The sequence below is a fragment of the Lissotriton helveticus genome, chromosome 9 (assembly GCF_964261635.1).
Source record: "Lissotriton helveticus chromosome 9, aLisHel1.1, whole genome shotgun sequence".
Classification (NCBI taxonomy): Eukaryota; Metazoa; Chordata; class Amphibia; order Caudata; family Salamandridae; genus Lissotriton; species Lissotriton helveticus.
This window is the reverse complement of record NC_136070.1, coordinates 273,752,812-273,773,468: the sequence shown is the minus strand read 5'-3', so window position 1 is coordinate 273,773,468 and position 20,657 is coordinate 273,752,812.

Here is a 20,657-nt window from a genome sequence, read left to right as displayed (position 1 = left end):
AGGATACCCCGTTGCAGCAGGGGGGGGGGTCATTCGTCGAGGATCCGGAGGGGTATGGGGGGCATGGAGGGCGGCGGGGGGCTTTGGCAGAGGGGTTGGACTTTTTAACCCTGACATGCTGCACTCCACTTCTTTTTCCCGACAAGAACATCTGGTGAGGTGTTTGGGAGAGCAGCATGCAGCTCCACTCCACCGAGGAGATGGGTCGGCTCTGCCTGGTGCGGGCCGTCGTGCTCCCACGAGGGACCAGACGATGGCGTCCTATGGGAGGCGGGGTGGTAGGTCCCCGCCAGCCCCACCCCGAAGGGTCGAAACAGCCGCCGGGGGGACGGGAAGGAGGTCTGTCAGCAGTAAGCGGGACCCCAGAGAGGAGCAGGAGGAGGGGCATCGAGAGAGTGTGGACTTAGGAGAACTGCTGCGTAATTGTAGGTAGAAGGCAGGTCTCAGCAGGCTGGAGCCCGCGGAGGGCAGTCAATGGCGGGACTTGGTAGGGGGGGTGGGGATCTGGAGGATGAGAGGTCCCAGTTTGATTATGAGGATGACAGCGCAGAGGAAGAGAAATTAGGGAGGAGATGGGGCGGTACGGGATGGGGGGGCGAGTCTGTTGTGGCCCCCACTGGTCAACTGGTTAGGCAGCGGGATCCAGTGCGGACGCCGGCCTTGATGTCAGGTAATGAAGGGGGCAGAGCGGGGAGCGGGTCAGGGAGGGCACGGCAGGTCACAGTGCCGGTGGGGACTGATATGGAGAAGGGGGCAGAGGGGGCTCGACGGTGGATGGTGTCTGTGGGGACGGAGCAAAAGGAGGGGCGGAAGGGGTGCGCCTGAATAAAGGGTGGTAAGTGAAGGACACTGGGGTGGGCCCGGACAGGGCAGGCGTCGGCGGGGAGGGGGACGCGAAGACGGCCGAGGGGGGACAAAGGGGGTGCCGGGGGAAGGAGAGTCACGATCACCCAGTGCGCAAACTGCCCTATATGGGCATCACCAAACAGCTGGGGGCGCACCTGTCATTAGCTACCAAGGAGAAGATCTGGAAGGGGGAATTCATGGATATTCTGAAACTCCTCCACCGTGACCTGACGGCGAAGGAGGGGTCAAAGGAAGAGGAACAAGAGTTAGCCAAGCGGCCAAAGGTTCCTCTGACCACAGAGAACTGGTCGGCGGGGTTTTTGATATTCGCCAGCGTCTACTGCGAGAAGTACCCGGAGCGGGCGGTTGCGCTTTTTAAGTATATGGACGAGATCCAGAGGGTGCAGGTCACGTATGGGGGTTACGTGTGGTCACATTATGATGAAGAATTCGGGGCACGCATGGCGGCGGATCAGGATGCGAAGTGGGGGGAGCTTGATTCTTACTTGTATCAGCAGACCATGGGAGGGCGAAGTTTGGTAAGACAATTTACACAGCCAGCAGTCTTCTGCTCGCGCCTTGCACCTTTCCGGCCCACCCCACCCGTGGGGGGGGGGGCAAGGGGAGGGTGTAGCAAATGCAAATGTCGGTGCCTGCTGGGACTACAACAAGGGAGCATGTGGCAGGCAGCACTGTTGTGGAAATATGAAATCTCTGAATACCGCATCCATTTTGTATTTAGCCTCCATTTTTGTATTGCCATCACCCAGGCCTAACTTCTCGAGTCAGCATTCAGCACTCCCTGTCCCCGAAAACACATGCAATGCTTGCTAACAAGTAAACCATTCATTGTTGATTCTGCTTGACAGGAACAATCCTTATACAAAAGGGATTGTGTGAACTCCTGACCTGCATTATGGCCCATGTTTGAGGTAGAGTTTGTTTATCCTTGTGCATTGTGACTCATGTTTGTGGTTAAGCCTGTCTGTCCTTGTGGTGGGTGGTCTAAGTCACTGGACGTGTTCATGATTAACTATGTTGCAAAAGATGCTGCACGAGTGAAGAACTGAAGCACGTGATGATCACGCCGCACTTTGGCAAACAAGGAATTCACTGACTGATTGGTTCAGTTTGTTTAAATATGGGTTGGATATGGGAGTGTCTATTGCTTTAAAAGATTGTACACTGTTGATTCAAGCAGCAGTCTCCCGAGAACTTATTTGTATTTTACTTCTGGGACCACAAATACATGGTCTTCCTCACGAGTAGAGTATTCCGTGTCTTTGTGTACCTGGACAGGTGAACTCGAAGATTTCAGGCGTACCCTGCGCCACTGGGCCATTAAAAGGTCTGGTTCTTCACTGTCGGTTCCGGCATGAGTGCTCCAAGTGCGGGAAACGGCATCGGGTGGTGCAATGCTGGGGGGTCGGGGCGGAAATGCGGGACAGCAGTCCGTGACATCCGGGACGCAGCCTGGTGGACGGGCGGAGAGGGGAGTCGAGGGTTCTGGGAAAAGGCTCATATGCCGGTTAGGCAGGACCAGCTGGGAACCCTCCTGGCGTCTTATCCACGGACTGAGGACACAGGTGTGTTGCGACGGGGGTTTCGGGAGGGTTTCCATTTGGGAACGAGGATCCGAGGATTGCCAGGTGGGTGGAGAACTTGAAATCGGTCAACGCACACAAGGCGGTGGTGCGGGACAAGTTGTTCAAGGAGGTGCGGGAAGGGAGGATGGCAGGCCCCTTTCAAGAGGTGCCGATCCAATATTTGATTATATCTCCTATCAGTGTGGTACCGAAGAAGGAGCCAGGCCAATTTCGCCTGATTCAACACCTGTCGTGGCCAGAGGGTACATCAGTGAATGACTATATTTAGTCGGAGTTGTCCTCGGTGTCGTACTCGTCCGTGGATGTGGCGAGGCGGATGGTGACGACGGTGGGGAAAGGTGCCTTCATGGCAAAGTGCAACATCAAGTCGGCTTTGAGACTGCTTCCGGTACATTGGGAGGATCACCAGCTCTTGGGGATCCAGTTTGACAGGAACATATTTGAGGACAAGGCACTGCCAATGGGGTGTTCAATATTGTGTGCGTTGTTCAAGCGCTTCAGTACCTTCTTGCGGTGGGCTTTTTCCTGGCACACGGGCACGGACACGGTGACGCACTACCTTGATGACTTCTTCTTGGTGGGACTGCCTGGTTCGGCGGACTGCCAGCAGCAGCTGAACGGTTTTACGGAACTCATGGGCTACCTGGGTGTGCCCCTGGTGCCTGAGAAGATGCACGGTCCCAGTACGGTGCTGTCATGTTTGGGGATTGAGCTTGCTTACAAGCAAATGGAATGGGAATTGTCTCTAACAGTAAGGTAACTTCTACAAACAAGAAGGAAACAATATCTTCTCTCTAAGTCTATATTGTATTAATTAAATCATTTTTTCTAACATTTTGATACACCTACACATGTATTCCAGGAGGGAACCCAATCAGGTTTAAGGAACAGAAGGATGAGGGCACAGGAACAGAAGGATGAGGTCTATTCATCAGTTTCACAAGCATAAACACAATGCCCTCTCTCTAAATGTCCTTCATAATGACATACATTAATGTTGAACCGTACTCATCAGGTGCTCATTAACACATACTATAAGAATGACTAAATAAAACATTCAATGAAAAAGGAAGAAAAATATACACAAGAAAAAGAAATCTGGCAGGCTAACATTGGCCATCTTAAAATGTGGCCTGTGTTAACTACAGTCAGTTAAACATGGAAAATACACACAGAATTAATGTGTTTGTTGCAGGTTAATATTGTGTGTCAATCAATCATATCCTTTGTAAAGCGCACTACTCACCCGTGAGGATCTCAAGGCGCTGGGGTGGGGAATGCTGCTACTGCTCGAAAAGTCAGGTCTTGAGGAGTTTTCTGAAGGTCAGCAGGTCTTGGGTCTGCCGTAGGTGGATGGGGAGGGTGTTCCAGGTCTTGGGGGCGAGGTGGGAGAATGATCTGCCGCCGGAGGTTGCTCTTCGGAAGCGGGGGACTGTGGCGAGGGCGAGGTTGGCGGAGCTGAGCTGGCGGGTGGGGGTGTAGAATCTGAGTCGTCTGTTGAGGTAAGTTGGTCCAGTGTTGTGGAGTGCCTTGTGTGCGTGGGTGAGGAGCTTGAAGGTTATCCTCTTGTTGACCGGGAGCCAGTGGAGGTCTCTCAGGTGGGGTGTGATGTGGCTGCGGCGAGGGATGTCAAAGATCAGGCGTGCAGAGGCGTTCTGGATGCGTTGGAGCCGTCTCAGGAGTTTGGCTGAGGTTCCTGCATGGAGTGCATTTCCGTAGTCCAACCTGCTGCTGAGTCCTGTTTAGTCATGGAGAGGGTGGAGTCGAAGATGACCCCTAGGTTGCGTGCATGATCGGTGGGTGTTGGGCAGTTCCCATTGCGGTCGGCCACCAGGAGTCGTTCCAGGCCGAAGGGGTGGATCCGAAGATGAGGACCTCCGTCTTGTCCGAGTTCAGCTTCAGTCGGCTGTTCCTCATCCATTCAGCGACGGCCTTCATTCCTTTGTGAAGGTTAGTTTTGGCGGTGTGGGGGTCCTTGGTGAGGGAGAGGATCAGCTGGGTGTCATCGGCGTAGGAGATGATGTTGAGGTCGTGCCGACGGGTGACGTGGGCGAGCGGTGCTATGTAGATGTTAAACAGAGTTGGGCTGAGGGATGAGCCATGGGGTACACCGCAGAGGATCTCGGTGGCTTCGGAGCGGAAGGGGGGAAGGCGTACGCTCTGCGTTCTGCCAGAGAGGAAGGAGGTGGTCCAGTCCAGGGCCTTCTCTTGGATCCCGGCGTTGTGGAGGCGTGCTCATAGAGTGTAGTGGCAGACCGCATCGAAGGCAGCTGACAGGTCCAGGAGGATGAAGGCCGCCGTTTCTCCGTTGTCCAGCAGGGACTTGATGTCATCGGTGGCGGTGATGAGGGCAGTCTTGGTGCTGTGGTTGCTGCGCAACCCGTACTGGGAAGGGTCCAGGATGTTGTTCTCCCTGAGGTAGTGGGTCAGTTGTTCATTGACGGTCTTCTCGATGACCTTTGCTGGGAACGGGAGCAGGGAGATGGGCTGGAAGTTCTTGAGGTCCTTGGTGTCCGCCTTGGGTTTCTTGAGTAAGGCATTGATCTCGGCGTGCTTCCAGCTCTCCGGGAAGGTTGCTGTCTTGAAGGAGGTGTTGATGACTTTCTGGAGATGGGGTGCGATGGCTGTGCTGGCTTTGTTGAAGATGTTGTGTAGGCATGGGTCTGACAGAGATCCGGAGTGGATGGTGTTCATGATCTTGATGTTGTCGTCGTCGTTGATGTTGGTCCAGGAGAGCAGGCGGTTGGTGCGGATGGTGGTCGTGGGGGCAGAGGTCTCAGTGGTTGTCGGGGCGGTCATGGCGTTGAAGCTGTTGTGGATGTCTGTGATCTTGCGGTGGAAGAAGGTGGCCAGCGGGTCGCACAGGTCTTGCGAGGGTGGGACGTTGTTGGTGTTGTAGCTGGGGTTGGAGATTTCCTTCACGATGTTGAAGAGCTCTTTGCTCTTGTGTGCGTTGTTGTCTAGGCAGTCTTTGAAGGAGGCCCTTTTGGCCGATCTGATGAGATAATGGTGTCTGCGGGTGGCGTTCTTGTGGGCTGCGTGACTGTCCGGTATTCGTTCACGGAGCCAGATCTTCTCCAGCTTTCGGCAGCTTTGCTTGGAGGCCCGGAGGTCTTCAGTGAACCAGCTGGCTTTCTTGTTGGTGTGACTGTTGGAGGGTTTCTTGATCGCAGCGAGGGTGGTGTTTGGGTCGGTGTGGATCTGGAAGTGGAGGTGTTTGGCGATGCTGAGGGTGTTGCTAGTGTTGGTCGAGACTCTGAGAGTGTTCCTGTGGACAATGGCGATTCCTCCTCCTGCTCCGTTGGTGCGGTCCCTGCGGGTGATCTTGTAGCCTTCCGGGACGGCTATGGCTATGACGGGTGCCAAGGCAGGGTTCAGCCAGGTCTCCGCCAGGAAGGCGACGTCTGGGGAGGTTGAGTCGAGTAGGTCCCAGAGTTCAACGGCATGTCTGCGGGTGGAGCCGGTGTTGAGAAGGATGCATCTGAAGTGGTTGGGTTCTTTGCTGGTCGGCAGCATGGTGGGGCGTATGCTTGTGAAGCTGCGCGGTCTCCATATAGGGGGATGTGGGAGGGAGGAGCAGCTGGGAGGCGGGAACGGGCGGCGAATGGGATTGGAGGGGGCGGGGACGCAGGGACGCAGCAGCGGGAAAAACAGGCAGGAAAAACACAGATCTGGGCACAGGAAGGAAAAACAAGTATAGTTAAGAAAACAAGTGCAGGCACAGAGGAATAAAAACAAGTCTGGGCAAGAAAGCAAGTACAGGCACAGAGAAATAAAAATAGGTCTGGACAAGAAAGCATGTACAGGCACAGAGGAACAAAAACAAGTCTGGGCAAGAAAGCAAGTACAGGCACAGAGGAATAAAAAAAAGTCTGGGCAAGAAAGCAAGTTAGGCACAGGGGAAAAATACAAGATTAAGCAAAAACAATGCAGGCAGAGCCGTGCAGCAGCGTGGGGAGCGACCTGCCTGCGAGCAGGGTCAGAGGTCGCGTGTGTAAAACATTTTTGTTTTTAAATCTCTATCACGACCCTGTGGTGAATCTTGCATGACATGCTTCTCCAATGTACCTCTGCGCTGCCTGCTATTCACTGGGGCCCTGTGTTCTCGTCCCTTCCAAGATACATTTTTCTTCTAACATCGCCGCATAGGGGGTGCCGAGGAGTGACGAGAACATAGTGAGGTTTTACTGCCCTGATTAGTAGTGCTGAGGGTCAGCACCTCTCAGCACTAATGTGGGGAGTAGTAACATGCCCTCCCATCCCCCTCAGTATCTGCTGTCTGCCTGGTAGGGCGCTGGGTTCAATGGACAGCTCAGTTGTCTCTACACCAAACCTATTGCCAACTTATACCCAAACCGCTAAGACACTGAGAAAAAAAACACATTCATCACTGGCTTGGCTTTCATTCATTCCATTTAATCCAGCACTAGCTTTCTGTGTTCACTGGATTCGTACTAGAGGTAACAGGCCCTCTCATGCAAACTTTCCTGTTCCCAACATGCTCCCTTACTCGTCCCATGACGAAAACAGTCTGAGTCTTCAACCGGCTACAGGAATTTTGCAAAATTATTTGCATTAGAATGTAAATACTTAGCAACTCACTTTCCTACCGAAGCCTCTCTTGCACTTTCATCTCCCTTTACCTCTTAATCAACAATTTACACATTTTTGTGTTTTTGGTTTCTAGAGCAAGCTTTCTTCAACTAAAGTGTTCTCATCTCCCTTGTACAGCCCTCATGCAGGGCAGGATCATGTTCCTGGCAGCTGGAAGGAGGCGCGTGGTGCATTAGTTGTTTGTTTTAGTGGGACACACCAGGGAGTGCCGTAACACAAGCGTATGGGGCCCGCACAAACCCTATAACTCAGAGATAGGCTCAAGCTTTAGACAGAATGGGAGCCCCTCCCCCCTGGCACCTCTCCCCAAAAGAGGTGGGGCCCCCTACGCCGCAGGGGCTACAGAGGTCTGTGTTATGTCCTTGAGAGACTGTGAACGTCATTGCCACCAAGCTGGCTCGACATGAGCAGAGACTTTCAGTCTGTGTCCGCCTCTTAGTTGTGCTTCGGTGCCAGACGTGACCCAATGATTCATTTCTCATCATGCCAACAGACCCAATTTAGGCGGGGGACGCCAAAAAGCCAAAAATGCCTTAAGTTTAGCGTTCTATCACACAGGGCTTTAAGTGGGATGAAAAAAGTGTGTGTGTGTGTTGGGGGGATGAGGGTATGGGGGGTCCCTGAAAGGAAGGGGGCTATGTAATTAACGGTGTGGCATAACGAGTAACACTATAATTCACGTAGAGTGCCAACCTACCCACACATTTGCATAAATTCACCCTGCAATTGTCAAACGTGGCCAGTGCTCTGTACGCTTTGCAGAGAGGCCATATATTGGCTGACAACGTATTGTCAACACCTTTTAGCCCCTGGAAGTCACTCAGAAAAACCCACACTCACCTGATCCTCAACTCAATTGTGCCCCATTATAAACACCTGGATGCGACTCGATTCATACTATGCACTGGACAAGAGTAGTAGGCTGCCTGAAAACAATGCATCCACTCATCACACGCTTGCTTAGGCATGCTGAAGTAGATGCCTGCTGTGCCCCGGGGGGACCGCAAAGTGCATTCTGATAGAGAAGCACTCTAGGAGATCCCTGCTTGTGCTCCAGGGGCACTGTAAAGTGCTCGCAATGGAAACAAAGATAGACCCCTTTAAGGGGGCTTGTCTTGAAGCGAGGAGAAGTGGCCTAACATATAAAGCTGCCGACATTGAAGCTGAAGAGCAGAGTTCGATCCTTGGTTTGGGCTGTATTTAATTATAAATAATTAAAAGATGTATTCATTATAAATAATTAAAAGAAGGTCCGCGGCGTGGGCTGTATTAATCATAAATAATTAAACAGAGATCTCAGATGAGAGTGGGGAGAGACAAATAAAACAAGCATTGTGGGGAGAGACAAATAAAACAAGCATTGGCAATGCAATAGAATGGGGTGTGAGTAGGCATCGGAAGAAAGTAGTCTGTGAAGTAAAGGGGCCAATAGTCGTGGAAGGACACAAATTAAGACATGTCCATCATAAGGAGGGACTAACAAGCCTACAACCAATCGGAAGGCACCATTTAAGACACCAGCCAATGAAAATGATGGGTGGAGATGGGTGGACAGTGGGCGGAGCTTATATACACTATAGTGTATACTGCATGTCTCAACGAGACAGCGCAAGCGCTGCCTAGGCGAGACCTAAAAAGCAATGTTCCCTTTATGGTTGCTAAAGAGATGCTTCAATCATGCTCTGTGACCTGACCTGCTTGTGACCTTGGCTGCTGGCTCTGGCAACAGACATTGTAACTCAGAACCCCACTGTAATAATAACCTTAAAACAGTGGAGTTCTTGGTGCGTCACAAGTCACCAATTATAAAGAAATTATTAGTGACTGGAGTTTATACATAGATTACAGAACCCCATGTATTATAGCCCTGTATTTCAAATTGGTGCTTGTTGTGTCTTGTTCCTATAATGATGAAGCAATAGTGTGTTTGTGTGTTTATGGGGCTTGTTGTAAGACTGCAGATAGGGCAAATGGTGAGAGGATGAATCCCTGAGAAGACCTACTCAGATGATGTGCCCAAGGGAAAAAGAAGGAACCCTCCTGTCCCTGACTGGCTCCTGGTGTCTCTCTGCAGGAGCCTGGTCAAGACTTAACTCTATCATTGCTTCTGGCCAGGGCCGGATTGGCATTTCCGGGCACCGGGCAATTCTCCATTAGCCTGGATAGGGTGGGGGCCGTTTTTTTCACTGGGGGTCGGTTTTCTCTGACCTCCGCTGTGGAGTCAGACTCAGACAGACTGTCTACTTGCCCATGTCTTGGAGAAAAATAAAAGCACAACTGCAGTGGTGCAAGTGCACACCACCACCCGGACCCGGTGCAGCAGCAGCAAGCCAGGTGAATTTAATACTCAGGACTATGAGTAGGCAGCGCAGCGCGCAGATCACCCTTAGGGTGGGGCTGGTGGGTTCCTGTAGCTTGTAGCTGCGTGCCGCATGCGCATTGGGACTCGCACAGGTGCGCGTGACTGCCTGGCATGAGAGACACAGAGGCTGGAGCCGAGGTACCGATGCAGCCATAATTTATGAATTTCTAGCCCCCTGGCCTGGGCCCTGTCTGCTGCCCGCAGCAGGTGAGTTTGACTGTCCACCCTGTTGGCAATCATCTCATGGGCAGTGGGCACTGGGCACTGGGCGAGCGTCAAGACCGGGCCGTGATTATTAAACAAAGCAAAAGGTATAGGCCGGGCCCGGTTCTAATCTGACTGCGCACTGTGGATTTAATTGTGAGCAGGGCAGAGCGAGGGCAGGTGGCTTGAGTTCAGGCCTGCTTGAGTTGCGCACCGTCGCAGCAATAAATCAAAAAAAAATCTTGTCATGATGACTGTCACTGTCAGGGACCGTGACAATCATTAGGATTAACATTTTTGGTCTGAGCAGCGCAAGTGCGTGGTGCAGGTGGTGGCAATAAAACGAGGGCGCGGCACTGACTGTGGTAAGCCATGTCCAGGCATTTCAATTGAACCTTATTTTATTTATTCAAAACTGAAACACTTTAAAGAAGAGGGTGGCGTTTAATAAGTGCAATGATTGTGAAATTGACGGGTCTCGTGCGTCATGTGAGGTGCGGAGCGGGGGCCTGCTGGTGGTCAACATGAAAATCGAAATCAGGGCTTTTTTGATGCATTTTTATAGCAAGGGCCTCATCTCCACCATCGGCTTTACAGGTAAATTGTGCGCAACCAGTTTCTATAATTGTGCAACGAATGTCGCAGCACGTGTAGCCATGGATTGGCACACATCTAGTTTGACAGTTTCCTCAAGACATTTTCTTGATAAACCACATGAAATCACTAGAATCAAAGCTACACAGTTGCAGTAATGTAAAAAAAAAGGAGACTTACTCATACAATGAGTAACTAAAAAAATCAGGCTTGCACAAAAAGGTGAGTTTTTTGCTTGCTGGGCTGGAGAAAGTCCCCTGCATGGCTCAGGAGAACGCACAACCCTGTCTCGAAGTCCCATAGGAAGCTGTAAGGGTTTTGTCCCTCGCCTCACCACATTCAATGATCATGCATGTGCACTAAGGGCTATCCACGATCTGGAGTGAGAGTAGACCCAGAGCGCGGCTTTGTAGTTAAGAGGGCACACCAAGTGAATCTCACTTTCCTAATAGTGACTACTGGCATCTCCCCGGGCTGTACAGTGTTGGCAGAAAAGTGATTACAGACACGGCCACTGGAATTATGAAATTAACCCTTGATTTCTAGGGTCTCCTTAAAAAGTTCACATAATACTCAAGTAATAAAAATGTAAAAGTGATGGCTGAGCAGCCGGGACGATAGCGATGCTGATAACTTTATACACCGTGTCTGTGCCCCACTTATTCTGCAGCCCAACTATATGTGTTCCTCAGGTCTGCTAAACTGGCCTGGCCTGCGAGCGCCAGGCAGCGTGTCAGCTGCGCACCAAAACAACAGTGTGCCCGGATGAGCCTCCTCAAGTGTCTGCATGCCGTGCTTTCAGAGGTCGTGCAAGATAGCTGGACATCACACACCCAAGTGGTGAATACATGTATATAGGTGTCTGCCAGTTGTGTAGTAAAGCTTTGTGCACTGTATGTGTGTGCATCTCATGTGCGGTTTGTGTATGCATGTTGTGCAATATATGTGTCTGCATGTCCTGCAGTATAGGTGTGTGCATGTTGCGCACTGTAGGTGTGTGCATGTCATGTATGGTAGGTGTGTGCATGTTGTGCACTATAGTAGGGTGACCAGAATTTTAAAGCCAAAAACCGGGACATTTAAAAAAAATAGAAGAAGGACTACAGTTTTACCTCAAGTGAGTGCACAGAATGAAAGCGCTCCTCAGCAGAGAATTACAGAACAGGGAGTAAGAACATACATAAAACGCAATTTTTAAACCCAGAAGCTTGCCTGTTTATTGAATTGCTTTCTTGAAACAACTGCTAACTATCCCTGTTTTGTAAAACATAAAAAAGCACCTGCCACATTTTTCAGTCGACCCTCTCTAAAAACCGGGACAAGAGCTAGATTTCCAGAAATCTGCCGGGACAGCAGGTGAAAAACCGGGACCGTCCGGGCAAATCTGGGATGCCTGGTCACCCGAACTATAGGTGTGTGTATGTCGTGCATTGTAGGTATGTGCATGTTATGTATGGTAGGTGATTGCATGTCATGTATGGTTGGTGTCTGCATGTTGTGCACTATATGAGTGTGCATGTTGTGCTCAATAGGTGCCTGCATGTTGTGCACTGTAGGTATGTGCATGTCATGAACTGTAGGTGTGTTCACACCGTGCACTGTAGATATGTACATTTCGTCCAATATAGGTATGTGCAGCTTGCGCACTATAAGTCTGTATGCGTCATCCTGTAGGTGTGTGCACATTGTGCGGTGGAGTGCAAATCGTGGACTATTGATCTGTGCATGTCATGAACAAGTGGAGTCTGGATGTTGATCTATAGTAAGATTTTTATTGGCAGATATCTGACTAATCAAAATCCCCAATATCTAGAATTGCTATGACACCCGTGGTAACGTGAATTCACACCTGGCTCGTGATGACCATCTGGGGCACGCTTTGGTGAGACCTCAAAGCATGCACATGCTGTTTGCTGTGCTAACGCTTGCTCGAGCCACAGCAGATCGGACCCGCGCAAAGCAGTTTAGGTAGTGCCAATAGAAAGTTTTACACAGTGGCAGCAAATGGGTGGAAATTTGAGCAATATCAAATTTGGGAATCTGAACACGAAAGAAATACAAATACCGTGTGCAGATAGGTCACTGCAAATTCTAATAGTGCAAAAGAATTTGCTCTGAAAACAAGAACACACACTGACAAGCTGTGGAGCAATGGGGTCCGTGCCAGCGGGGCTAGCACTCTTAGTCCCAGTGGAAATAGCTATGCTCAGAAAAGTGTGACAATGAATAGTGATACACTATCCATACACTGACAAAAGTAGTTGCACTCACAGCGCTTTAAAGAATATAGGTAACCTGGTGCTCTTTAAGGTCACCATCTACTATTTACTGTGCTTTGAAAGTTGATACAATGGAATATTTAATGAAAAATGTGCTGTAAAATTCACCATTTTGGTCTGTCTTTTTCAAAACATTTCTTGGGGGGCGAACCCTCCAAACCCCCCTTCTAGTGGTCAGGCTTGCTTGCTTCGCTTGCTCGCTACGCGCTGGATGGGGGCTGGTCTGGGAAAATTTGCCAGGGCTGCTTTCAGTTCCCAGTCCAGCCCTGCTTCTGGTGCAGTATTGAAGACAAAATCTGTGTCCCTCTGGGATGTCCAGGGCAGAAATATTATTCCGCTTTGCATGAAATGCCTCTACCAGCAACACAATTCTCTGATGTGCCTTTAAAGGTTTTTCTGCTGCTGTGGACTAAGGCTCCTTGGTACTTGAAATATTGAATTTTGTTAAGAACCTACTCTCCAGAAAACCAATGACATTTTAGCAAATATACTTGCGCAAATGTTCTGAAACATGCACAGCAAAGCTGCATCTTTAAGAGTTTTCATAGGGTTGTGTAAGGCCACTCCGCAGCCAACCACACATTCAGGTGAATGGGATTGTTTATTCGGTTGTTGCAATATGATGGGTGCAATTGTAAATATTTTCAGGAGTGATATCCCATCAGCATTATGTTTGAGCATTTGCTGTATATTTGTCTGGGTCTAACTGTGGCTGATAGCAGAGCCCTCCCGCAAAAATATGTTATTTCCGCATGACTTAAATGTTAGCATCGAATGTCTTCAAATATATAATTTATTGTTTTATATAAAAGAAAAACGACACGCTGTCTTGCAGTGATTACTATTGTTGACAAGTCAACCCACATCTTGTTGAAAGTTCTTAAGAGGAGATTCAGTTATTGTGTAAATTAAATAGGTAATAGCTCTATAGAAGAAAACACTTCAACTGCCTTTGACAGATGTTAGAAAATCCTTTTACTTCCAGAGCAGCTGACTACCAGAAAGAATGTAAAAAAAGCAATTTAACCCATTGAGAGCAATCTTAAATTACAATCATCAGCGCTTCTTCGTAGGGTTGATGAAAAGATTGCACATGAAGAATTAAGCAACTGGGAACATGATTTCTCATTTACCCTGGGACAAAGTGGAGGAGATGAATGTACCCTCCATTCATGTGCCAAGCAAAAGGGGTTATTTCTTAGTGGGTATAGTTGTGCTCAAAGTGTTTCTCTCAGTGGAATGAATAATCAGATAAACTTTAAAAAATGAAATGTGGTCATAATTTGATTACTGTTGTCTACAATATGGTTTAAGGGAATACGTCCAGCCCCAGTCTTTTACTTATAGAACAGTGCTTCTTAACCTACTGTCCGCGGACCCCTGAGTGGCTGTGGCACTTGCTCAAGGGATCCACGACAGTTTATATAATTAAATAATATTAGCAGCTTTTTAAAGTACATGCTAAATTGAACATTTAGAGCTAGATGTAGGTAAATAGGATTTACTGATTCTAAAATACCGTTTTTTACCGATTCGGTATTTTAGAATCGGTAAATCCTATGTAGCTAATAATTCGGTAAAAATTACCGAATCGTTAAGATTCAGTATTTACCGAATCAATATTTACCGATTAGGTAATTGCCATTCATTCCTATGGGCCTGGAGGTCGATAGGAATGAATGTCAATTACCGAATCGGTAATTACCGATTCTGTAAAATAGGGAAACAGTCAAGGGTGGCAGGGTGGCACTTTGACACCCTGTTGCACCCCTGAATAGTGCTTGTGTGTACATGTGGCACACATACATGCCCTAAGGGCATGTATGTCCGTCACATTGCACAGGTGTAAATGCACAGATTTGAATTTACAGAGGTATTCGTTATTTACCACCAACTAATAGTTGGTGGTAAATAACGAATCCTTAAAGCACAGAAGCACTCTACAAAGTGCTTCCTACATGTCATTTACAGATTCGGTAAATACCGAATCGGTAAATGATGATTCGGTAAATACCGAATCGGTAAATACCGATTCGTTATTTACCGAATAAGAAAAGCCTATTACTGGTCGGTAACGGCCGAAATTCGTTAATTTCGGCCATTAACGACCGGTAATAGCCTTCCTACATCTGGCCCATAAAGCTTTAAAAAGCTTCATAGATTTGAAGGGATATGAAACTCTAGGCTAAGAATTATTAGGCATATTTATTATATTATCATGCAGCACAGCGCAGCAAGTCACCTTGCGTGCGTGTATGATAGGAAAGGGCAGGAATGCGCCATACTTAACATTGTATGGTGCATTTCTGTCAGAGCTGGTGCACAATGTGCTGTCTAGCACCAACTTAGACACCCTTGCACCATGGTGCAAGGGTGCCTGTGTTGTAGACAGGATTGTATTTATGCAGGAGGGGCACCTTCCTGTGCAAAAACACTCCTCAGAGGGATTTCCCTCTTTCTATGTGTGCTGCAGAATGCAGAACCAGGAAACAACGAGGGGAAATAAAGATATTTCTCCTCGTTGCGCCTCTTGTGGGAAGGAGCACAATTCTGACTCATTCCCAGGTCCACCACTCTTCGTAATTCTGGTAATTAATCAGAATACGTTGGATGCACGGGCACACCCACTCTCTAGCCATCGAATGCCCTCCCGGCGCAGTGTAATGCAAGGCAGCAACTTGCGGTACACTAGATTTACCAAGCCATTCAGGGTGGCCTTGCGTGGCTTGATAAATCACATTTTAGGGTTTGAGCCACCCTGCTTTGCTCTGTGTGACGCAAGGCGACGCAAAACCTACGATAAATATACCCTAAGTTGATAAAACTGAGGTGCTCATTGTTGGCAGGCAGAGTCATCTTTGGGGTGATCATTGGTGGCCATCTGAGCTTGGTCCAACCCCTATCCCTGCTACTGAGGTCAAAAATCTAGGGGTCTGGTTGGATTCCAAACTTAGTTTTGTCTCTCACACTAAGAAAACTGCTGCCATGTGCTTCGGGACTCTTCGTAGGTTTAGACCCATCTTTAAATTCTTCGATGCTCCCACCAGACAGCTTATTGTACAAGCTACGATCTTGTCCAGGTTGGACTATGCGAGTTCCCTTCTGTTGGGAGCTAACCAGGCCGAACTTTCCAGATTACAACGCGTTCAAAACGCCGCCGCCAGGGCTCTGGTAGGCTTGCCGAGATTTTGTTCGGCCAAAAAAAACATCTATAAACTTCATTGGCTCCCTGTTGCCCAGAGGATTAAGTTTAAGTGCCTTTGCCTTTCGTTCAAAATTCTGAAGCACTCTTCCCCTCAGATCTTGGAGCATTTTATCTTGCCGTATGTACCTTCACAGTCTCTAAGATCTTCAGGACTCCATCTGGTCACAGTCCCGCGCTTTAAGAGGTCTAGGGCTGGTGGCCGCTCTTTTAGAGTGCTTGCTGCTAGACTTTGGAACTCCCTTCCTGTTCATATCCGCGCTATTGATGAACTTTTAGCCTTTAGGAAGGCCGTAAAAACCTTCCTTTTCCCACAGGATTTTTTAGTGTTGCTATGGTTGTGTCTCTGATTCTGTTTGTGTCCGGTTTTGTCCATTATAGCGCCGGGACGCCCCTTTGCTGGGGCAGCTGTGCGCTCTATAAATCCGGCTAACATAACATAACATATCCTTATCCTAATTAGTGGAAGCAGCTCAGATAGAAAAAATTGCTCCTACTATGGATGATTGGTGATCTCAACGGAAGCAGCATTATATGCACCGGCAAAAAGAGACATGAATTAGGAGTAAAAAAACACAAAGTGATATGTTACTGTCTAGCTGATTGCTTTATCTTTTGGAAATATAACGGCAATCTAAAAAGCTCCATCTTTACTGTTAAAATTACATTTTCATTTTTCACATTTTTTTGTTTGTGGATGAAATAACATATTCTATAATTTGTGTATTTGATGTGCATTTGCTTTAGTTTTTTTTCAAAACATAGAAATAGCTTAGGCGAGGTTCCCTGGCTTCCAACAGTGTTTCAGTGTGGGTCCACAGAAGTCAAAAAGTTAAGACCGACTGTTATAGTGAGATAGTTGTGTTTCTGTGCCGAATAATAAATAACCGCATGTTTTAACAAAAGCAAAGACAAAGTGGCGTAGGTCATGCAGGAAGAAGTGTTTATTAGACTATCTGCCGCACATCTATTTATCTATACACTGCTTGAAAGAAAGTTGTTAAGTGTGATAATATAGCTGTTTTTAATAAATGTTCAATTTATATAATGCAGACAAGTGCGCCTTTACATTGATTGCAAATTGAATTCATCTGTATCCTTAGAAGAATGATAACACTGCTTCGGCCAATAGACATACTTCACAGCATTTTTAGGCAAATGAAAATGTGTTGCTCATTCATTTCCAGGACACACATAGAGACATGCATAAAGAGTGTTATTTTTACCTGGCAACCTTCAACAACAAGTAAAACCTAAACCAGACATCCAGAAAAGAAACTATAAGGCCCAGATTCAGTAACCGCTGGTGCAACGCGAAGCAGAAGCCAGACGTGCTGCATTGTGTTGCACAAGGGTTATAGCACGGCGCTGCTGATCTAACAATACAGCCTTACATAAAGCACAGTCTCGCAGAGGCTGGTGCAAAGACGGGTGTGCACTCTCTAGGACAGAATTTGCCCTGCAAGCATATCTTTTCAGGACACATTCCTATGTCTAGACAAAAACAGGAGGATCCCCAAATTTTGGATGTGTTGTGTACTACAGCACACATGCACTGCCTTGTTGTTTGAGAAAGAACACATTTTACCTTGTTTAAGCCCACTTGAAATAGATGTTCATTTTTTTCACAAAGCCCGATCTGGCTATCTTAATAAAACAGGTTTTGTGCCAAAAACCGTGTGTGTTTGTGCTGATCCGTGCCAGGAACGCCCACTAGACAGAAAGTAACGCAAATAAGTGCAATGTCGATTTGGCACTCAGAAAGGGTCACCTTTTGATGGAAATATTTCTGGCAAAACCTACTTTTTCAGGAGTTTACGGCAAAATTTTAATTAGACCTACATGATGTTTACAGAGGAACATTTTAGCAAATTTACACATCCTTAGTGAGAAAATAGACAGGCAATACCTGTAGGTTGGGCTTAGGGAATAGCTGGAATGCATTTGTGGGTGGTGTGAACTGATACCTCTGGTGAACTGAGAACAGGGAGGAAGAAAAGCTCATTGCTAGGATTTCTTTCCAAAAACTACAGCAGACAGGGATGACTGGATACTACTATTTCTCCACTGTCAGTGTTCTGGATGATATCACCTTTAATGGCTAGCAAAAGGCTACCTTAATTTCCTTGGCTAGGACTTACGATTGGAAGGGGGTTGAGATGTAGATGCATATAGGGCCTGATGCCGAGTTTGGCGGTGTGGCGCCTGGTCTGCCCTGCCAAACCCATGGTTGGGCACACCAACCACATTACACGTTTTTCTCATGTCTGGCAGGCTTTTTTTTACGTTCCCAAGCGGTGCCCTGAAAATAGGCACCGCAATGGGAATGGCAAAAACAGTTCCTGCACGGCATGGCCTAAAAAGTCCATGCTGTGCAGGAACTCAGGTGTATGCACACAAACAAGGGGGCCGTTTGATTCCTCTTCACCACAGTTTTCATGAAGTGGGACCCGCCATGATAACCGTGGCGGAGAGGAAAATTGTAAAGGCTTGGCTGGACCACGGCGGTCCTGCCAAGCATATTGCAGCCTCCATCAGGAACAGCAGTTCCTCAGTGGCTGCAGCGGGGCAATGATGGTCCGACCACCCTAATTGTAACAGGTGTTCGGAAGACCGCCATTGCCGCGTTCTGCTAGTCTGGAGGTCAGTGGACTGCCAGACTACTAATTGAGTCTAATTATGAGTCTAGCGGTCCACGGAACTCCCGACTCGCGGGGGTGCACTGCCGCTCTCTTACAATTAGGGCAGTCAGGCCGCCATTGCCCGCCGCAAGGGAACTGCTGTTACCTGCCAGCATTGCGGCAGTTAGGATGCCGCGATATGCTTGGCCGGACCACCGCAATCACACCATGCATATTACGATGCTCCTCTCCAGAATGGTTTTCATGGTGGTTCCTCCTCCATGATAACTGTGGTGGAGAGGAAGCAGAGGGGTCCCTACAGTGCCCCCTTTTGCCTCTGTGCCAAGGGGTGCATGCAGGAGGGCACAACATTTGCCCCCCCCCTGTGTGCATGCACCCCAGTTCCTGCAGGAAATGTTTTTTTGCATTCCAATTGTGGTGCCCATTTTCAGGGCATTTTCAGGGCACCACTAAGGGAACATAGGAAAAAGCCCGCCAGACACCAGAATCTCTCATAATCTGGCGGGCGGCCCGACCACAGGTTTGGTAGTGCGATGGCAGGGCAGACCCGGCGTTGCACCGCCAAACTCATAATCAGGCCCATAGTGTGTAAGACAAAAGTTATCAGACATCATTAAGAAGAAAATCCATTCCGTTGTAGATCTTTGGGAAAAAAGTATAGGCCACATAGTGGCGCCATCTCCAGATGCATAGTCCTTACATAGACTGAGATATGACCCCAAACTCAACCCAGTGTTATCAATGAGGATATACCAAATATAGGCAGGTCAATGTAATTTCTAACTGCAGGTACTTTGAACAGAGTTGGAGTTAAGGATTACCTCCTTACTTTATGCATATTTGAGATGCGTTGGAGGAACCCTATGTAACTTTTGGTGGCAATTGATTTGGGCACAACAGTATGGTGTACCATAGCTCTTGAAAGCTCAGTGATTTGGGCCCCTGCCACTGGAAATAAGTCGACGTAGAGAGGAGGACTCTGACTTGTTCAAAGGCACGGCAAGCAAATAGATTGTTCAGGGAAGTGAAGAATCCATCTGCTCTCAGTAATGTTTCTGTTTCCATACAGAGGGGCGTGGCCTAGCAGTTTAGGATTCATTTCACTTTTGATGCATGGCACAGTGAGCAAAATGATCGTGGACTAGACCGAAGTACTTACCAGTGTCTGCGAATACATCTAACATTTCAGCCATAATTTTTTAATTTTTCTATACCAAATGCAAGGAATGAGCTCTGCGATGTGCACTGGTCCGTACTGCTAGTGACTAGAATTTTTGCCACAGAAATTGAACTCCTGTGGACCTTCATTGGTGCTGCACTGAACCACAGCCAATTACACCCAGAATCCACCACATAAAACGGGTCCTCTGACCTATTCCTACCAACTAGCACACCTATTGAATGAGGCTACTGTTCTTGCAGTCCATCTTGGATACTTTTCTTAACAACTAACAATGTTGCTTTTTATTTGCTTAAGTAAACATAGTGGGGCTCTACTGCTAGGCCTTTAAGAGGCTCAACTGGGGGGCTTAAACAAGGCAGACAAAAACGGGGTGGGTGGCTATTGACAAGAAAATGTAAGGCAGGGGACACAAGAAGTGAAAGCCAGGCTGAAACTGACTATGCTGAGACATCAAGGTTATCACTCATGCTGGAAAAAAAACAACGTAACCAAACATACTAGGAACACATACACTGGCTCTGGAGATAAACAAACCACTAGGGGTGCAATTCTAGGCTCGAAAAGAGCTTTTATTGCATACAGCAATTGTAAATTACGTGCTGGTGTGTATTCAACTACTACAAGCACGATAGTAGTGCAACAGGAAAACGCGAGAGACACGTTTTAGTGCCACACCAGACCCACAAGCAAACTTTACGCTAGAAAATGTGTAGTTTCATGAGCAGCCAGAGGCAAGGCAGCTGCACTCCAACAGAAAAACAGTGGCCCAGGAGTTATAAAAGCAAGACGGCAAAATAGCAAGGAAAAACGAATTGCAATAGGCCTAATTGAGTTGAATAAGATTTACAGCAGTAGAAGACATTCTTTGAACACTAAGGTCTGACCTCCCATGATGCAAAGGCAGCTTCCAGGGCAGGAGGCACATAGAAGTCTTTGGAGAGTCAAGTGCATAAAAACCGGAATCTGCCCCAGGCGCGTAATATTATTATATTGTGCACGAGGGAAATACGCAAAGAAATAACAATAATGCATATTTCTGGCAAGCGGAAAACAGCAGAGGGATTGGTGATTGGAGTTAATTCTGCAATTGGTAACGGTGCTTTGAAGTCAAGTCATAGTACCCT